A 6576-nucleotide genomic window follows, 5' to 3' on the forward strand; every position below is an offset into this window, starting at 1 on the left:
CCACCATGTCAACTCAATTATGGCACTAGGTGTCTTTCCCTGAAGACCTCCAGGGACAGTGGCTCCACCACTTTCCTGGGCAGTCCATTCCAATGTCTAATCACCCCTTCTGTGAAGAAATTCCTCCTGATGTCCAACCTAAACCTCCCCTGGTTTAGGGGAGGCTGTGTTCCTCTCATCGTGCTCCTGATGGCATCAACACCTCTCTGGGGCAAAGCTCGGCTCTGTGCTCAAGGCCAGGCTGGACAGGGCTCTGAGCCGGCTGTTCTGGTGGGAGGTGGTCCTTCCCACAGCAGGCCTTGGGATGAGATGAATTTTAAAGTTCCTTCCCATCCAAACCGTTCTGTGATTCTTAGTTCACAGAGGAACGATGGCAGATTTCTCCTGTCTGACTGCACACTGCTGTAGGGGACCGGGGGTCCCTGAGCCTGCCTTGTCCTAGGGTGTTCAGTCACCCACATCTTTGTTCCTTACAGTATCAAACACAGCAACATCCTCTGGCTACTTACATGGTCATCAGAACCATGTAAAACTTACCACCAAACAATTTAGAAGAGAGTAAGTTTCAGTATTCATCCTGCAACAGGAGAGGAAACTGAGGGGAAGAGTTCAGTGGCTCCTTCAAGCCTGTCACAGGAAGAAATATGTTTCTGGTGGAAAGCCAGTGATTAATTTGGCTGTGAGCCTGTGAGCCAGGCAAATTAAGCAGATGCCCAAAAATTTTCTTCATATTTACAGGAGGATCAGTGTCTCCTGCAAACATCCTGTCCCTCATGGCCACGGGCACATGTTGCTGCACAGGAAGCTGACTTCGCTCATTGGATTTGTTTATATATTATAAGGAAAATATATCTACTGTGTTCTGTGACACCTGGTTTATATCCTCAGAGGATATCCTGACCCGGAATGAAACACATTTCTGTATCTTGTTGTCTGATTTGATAATTAAAATGCAGAAATTACTGGACACTGTTCAGAGAGGATTGATGAGACCAAGCGTAACAATGAAAATAGCAACTGCATCTTTTTAGTATTTTCATTATTATGCAACAATAAACTAGAAATAGTTAAGAAAATAGTTTCTGATAAGTCTTTGTAGATGGATCAGCAACTGTTGAAATATATACACATTTTTCAATACAGAGCAATCCTAATGACTTTGTGAGCATACCTATCAGTTAGAATGGGCATTAGTACAATCAATTTCAACTTGACATTTCAGGACAAGAAATCTATGCTGTATCTGTAGGATTGAAGTGACAGAGAGGGACTGAGAAGGCATCCACTGTCCAGCTATCTCCAAAGGCAGCAACAGCAAAAAGAACACTTCTATGGTTGCATCAGCAGGACCAAGCATAAAGAGGCATTTTATTTCTATAAAAGGTTTGGTGAGAGTTAATATTGAAATAGTTTTATGCTTATGTAGTTTGTAGTAGAGTATGGAGTTTTATGCAGTCTGCAGACATCCAAAAAGAGCCACCAACATTATAAGTTATATATGCTATATATAGGAAGACAAGCCAGATCTTGAAACCACTGATCTTTAATTCCTACAAATTGAAAATTCTTATTAATTGCAACCTTAAAACTGGATTTATCTTCACCAAAAAATAGAGACCTTTTTTCTGTGTTTGACTAGAGAAGCTCTTTTATACTATACTGAAGAAAAACAGTATAAGGAGGAAATCTTCATGCTGTCTGATAGATTACACTTTTTAAAAAATATGTTTTATAGTTCATTAAATATTCGGTGCTTGGACAGATACATACATAGTAGCACATTAGCGCTACTTATAACAATATATATAACTTAGCAACAGAAAGAAAAGGCGGCTTAATTGGCTTTTACTGAAGACAAACTGTTGCCGTTAGCATTGGGGCTTTCAGCTGTGATTCCCCGTGGGAAGGCGTCCGACTCACCTGACTGTACTTGCTGAAGGACGAGGGAAGGCTGGTGTAACTGGAGCCTTTGTGGCCACGCTGGCGCTGCGGGGCAGGCGGCAGCGGCCGGGAATGGCACAGCTGGCTGGGAAGGGGAGGTTTGCAGTACCTGGGATCGCTGGGCATGCCTTGGAAGAGGCGCTGGCGCATCCCACAGCCACGCTTGGTTTGTCCAGGAGGTGGTAGTGGTGCTGCGCAAGACGTCTGCATCGCTAGCCCTGTTTAACTGGCGACTCGGGAAACCAGTCTGCTGCAAGTCCACAATTCTGCCTCTTTTTTACAGTCTGCTGCGTGATTTTTATGGCTAGATAATGGGAACATATACAGGAAGTTGTTTTTGAAGGTAACTAGCATTATACAGTCTTTTGAAACGTGGGTGTGCTTTGGTGAACAAGACTTAAATCCACAACCTTCTGCATTCCTAAAAGTTAAATCCTGAAGCACTTAAGGATCAGGGATTGGAGTGCTGAGCAGCAACCAATGCTGTGAAGATGTTATTATGTCCGAATGGTTTAATGTCTTGTTTTTCAGCTTTGTATGGGTGTATCGTTGTGCTCAGCACAGAGACCTAGCCACTAGCAAAAAATTGGCTTCTGCAAACAAACCAGTCTGTCCTGATGACAGAAACTGCAACCCAAGTCTAGGCCAGAATGGAGACACTAGAGCTTTTTAGGCTTTTCTGGGAGGCTGCCTGCATGGCAGGCATTGCCCTGTCAGTGGGGCAATATGGCAATCTTGAAAGTTATTGGTATATTAATTTGGATTAAGAAAATATTCTATTAGTATTTAAATGATTAGGGTTGTTTTCCTGAAGATGTACCGGGTTTTTGTTCAGTTGTCCTGTGCCTCTAAGCAAAATTTTCTTTATTTTAGAGGGGTTTTTTGCCATTTGTTCTTATGAGCAGAACTGTCAACTTTGTCCATAGATGCAATTATGCAATATTCCCTATTATGAGGCATTTTGTTGTTGTTGCTTCTGCAAAATTTATTTCTACAGCCTGATTTTGGTTTTTTCTGCACTGGCTGTTTGAGTCTGGTTCACCTTAGCAGTTCAGCAGTCTGGCACATATAAAATCAAGTTATAGAAAGAAATGCTGCTTGCCCAGGCACTTGATTAAAATACACACACCGTTGAGAGGTTCAAGTGCCTCTTTGCTTCAAAGCATGGGCTCAACATTTCTTAGGGAAGTGCTGTATGGTTTAAATCTCCATTTTTTGCCATTCTACTCTCCTGAAATTTGGCCTAACTGTCAGGTTTTGCAATGCCTGCTTACACAGAAGTTTGTGTGGAAGTGAGGTCAGGTAGGTGAATTGTGTACACATTCCTGAAGATAATTTGACTCTGTGCAGCCCAGGTAATCAGTGCAAACTGTAGTGCTAAGCAAACAAGCTGAGAGTTTAAACATGTTCTGTCCTCTGAATGACTGTAGAAATTATGTCCCATTGGTGAAAAAGGCACAGTGACTAAAACTGAGGAGGAAAAGTGAATCAGAACTTCATGAAAAATAAGATCCAGGGTGGGGATAAGGAGAAAATGTCAGAATTAGGAAGAATGGACTGGAAACTTGCATCCTTTATGATGTCATCCACTTCAGAAGGATTTGAGGCTCTTGGATTTCCATTCCCTTGTAACTGACAGCTTGTGAGAATACCATCTTACATGGGAAATGACAACCTGCCAGTGCAATCATTTACTTTACTGGTACAAGCAGCATGTCTATTTCCTAGGTCTTGATCAGGCCTACACAATACAGACTGTCAGATGGGATTTGCAGCTTCGTGTGAGCCTTTGGTTGGAGCAATATTCCAAGTCAGGGTGCAACTTTTTTCTCTGAGGCACCCTGCCATCTGTCAGGGAGCGTCAGCCCTGGAGGCCCGGGCACTGCAGGAGAAGGCAGCTGGAGGTGCTGATTCTTCTTCTCAGGCTGCCAGCAATTGTGAGACTGCTGATGTCCAGAAGGTGTTTGAGTGGCAGGAACGCTAAGAAGATAAAGAAAGTTTGGAAAGTAGGGAGCAAGGGCCATTGCAGTGGGTAGAGGAGCCTGGGAGGATTAGGAGAGGAGCTGAAGCAGCAAGCCAGCAGTGTGGGAGGTTTGGGAAGCAGGAACTTGAGGTTAATATGGGAACAGCGTGGGGGTATTTTGTGTTTGTGTGTGGGGAGGGACCTGGGAAGTAAGGAACAAGACAGACTGCTGTGATGGATTGTGGGGTTGCTGTGGGGGAGAGGAGTCCCAAATCCTGCATAGTGAGCGTAGACAAACAGGAGGATATTGTATGCATAGTGAGAGGGCAGCTTGTAATGAGCACATGAAAGGAGAGGGAAGGAGATATGAGGTGCAGCTGACAGCAGTGATGACTGTGTGTGTTTTCCCCAGGACAGGGTTGCTGCCAGCTGTGTGCCATGCACTGCCTGGGGTTTGTGGCAGCTGGTCAGCAGCCACCCACCACAAGCTGTGTGGCCTCTGGGTGCTGGGGAGCTGCTCTGCTGCGTCCCACAGCTGCGGCTCAGTGCCAGCAGTCAGTCTTTGGTGGTCCACCCCCATGGGAGCTGCACAGGCTTGGTCTGAGCACTCTGTTCTGAACACAGAATTTAACCCAGAATGAGCAGTTAAAAATAGGCAGTTGTTTGTGGGCCCTGTATTGCTGTTTGCTGAATTTTAAAGGAAAGTGATCTGAAAGAAGAGGAAGAGAGCCCTGCAAGAGGGTGACTGTATAGCTGTGTAAAGAACTGGGTTTATGCTCCTGTGTAGGAGTACCTACATATTGTGAGTGATGTAGATCTGTGTATGGAATACAAGCTCAGAGTGTAAATTTAGAGCTAATTGCCCCATGGTACTTGTAGTTGAGAACTGACCACAAAAGCTCTGATTCATCTGGAGGTAACTTTGCTACCACAGGGGCATGGCTAGATTGCTTTTAGGAACTGTCATACATTCCTAGGTTTTGAAAGTTCATAGTGTCTTGGCTTGGAAGAGCTACCACTCCTGATTAGTGTTACTTAGGCCAAATGAGTAGTTTTGGGGTACAGGCAGAAATGGGAAGAGATTTGAAACAGTGTTACTTGTTTATAAAGAAGGTTTTGATTGTTTTCTGCCTCTTCTGAAGTTAACAACATCAACATTTTAATTAGTCACATGGACACCTTTGGACCTCAGCACCTCTGTTTCTTTGCACTCCTTTAGAACAAGGGTTAACACGGCTACCTTATTTTGTATAAATGAATACTTTAAAAATGCTGCCGCATAGTACTGATGAATTTCAAATGAAGTCCAGTGAGAAAATGAAGAATTCTCTTTCTAAAATAGAATTCAAGGAGTCCATGGCAAATAGTGAGTTCTACTGATGCAGAAACAGATTGTGATTAACTGGCATTAGAGCAGTATCAAGGACTATTGTAGTCTGACACTGTCATGCCATATTGTACTTCCATCCTGTGAACCTAGAAGTTGCCAGCAGTTAACATTTTTGTTTCTGAACTATGATAAGTTTATTTTTGCTAACTATTGTGTACATGAACCTTTAAAAAGGTTAACTATGCCATAGTAGCTGCAGAATTCACATGCGTTGATGTGTTTCCTTTACCAATATAAACAACATATACAATTTACATAAAATGCAAAATATGTGCATCGCTGTTCCAAACTTTTCCATTCTTCATTCTACTGACAGACTTTCAAACACATTTTCCTGAAGTGAGAGAATTTCTGGAGTGTGCCCATAGCAGTGAGAGATGGCACTCATCCATCCTGTTGCATGAACGAACTTGTTAAACATTCCTTCCACGTCATGTTAGTCACTACTTGAGCAGTGAGACTGCTTTCATGTGGTTTAGCATCCTGTTCCTGGTAAGTAGAATGTTTGGTAATCAGAGAGTGTTGTCTTACATCCTACAGCTGATTCAACACTTAGAGAAACTGGAAATCCTTCTAAAGATGTTTCCTCTGAAAATGAAACTTAAATGTCTCTTACAGAAATTGTCTTGCATGTTATTGCAGCTATCTACAGATGAAGTCAGATTGTATCCTTGGCCAGCAAATGGCACTTTGCAGAGGCTCCTAATAAAAGAAGAGTATATCAGATGGGCATCTAGAACTATTTTTGTCAATGTTCCTACTTATATGTCATTTAAAGGAAAAAATAGTGGAGCCACTAGTTGATATTTCCTTAAATGCTAAACTTAATAAAAACATATTGTGGTATCCATCTTAATTGGAAACAGGTTGCCAAGGATATAGGCAATTTAGAGATACAATAAGATTTGGATTCTTATTCACACAGAGATGTCAACACCATGTTTGGGCTCTGGGATAATTTTTACTCATTGTGTGTGTATTGCCTAAAAATCTGTGGGAGGGGTTTGGTTGGATTTTTTTAAATTTTTTTTCTTTCAAGTTTTTTGCAATTTCACTCTGCACTGCCTAAGTGCAGTGCTATCTACACCCTTTAGTTACAAAGGAGATGTAGTTAATATGTTGTGCTGTTTCATATGCTGGAATGAGGATTTCCATGAGGATTTTGATTACTTGTGCTATGCTTCCTATGTGAGAAGGTTTCAGTTCTTCAGTATGGTTGTAGATCTCAAGTCTCTCCAAAGTTTTGGATCTGCAGGAGCATTTAGCACTTAGCTTAGTACTT

The sequence above is a fragment of the Coloeus monedula genome, assembly GCF_965178545.1.
Source record: "Coloeus monedula genome assembly, chromosome: 8".
NCBI lineage: Eukaryota > Metazoa > Chordata > Aves > Passeriformes > Corvidae > Coloeus > Coloeus monedula.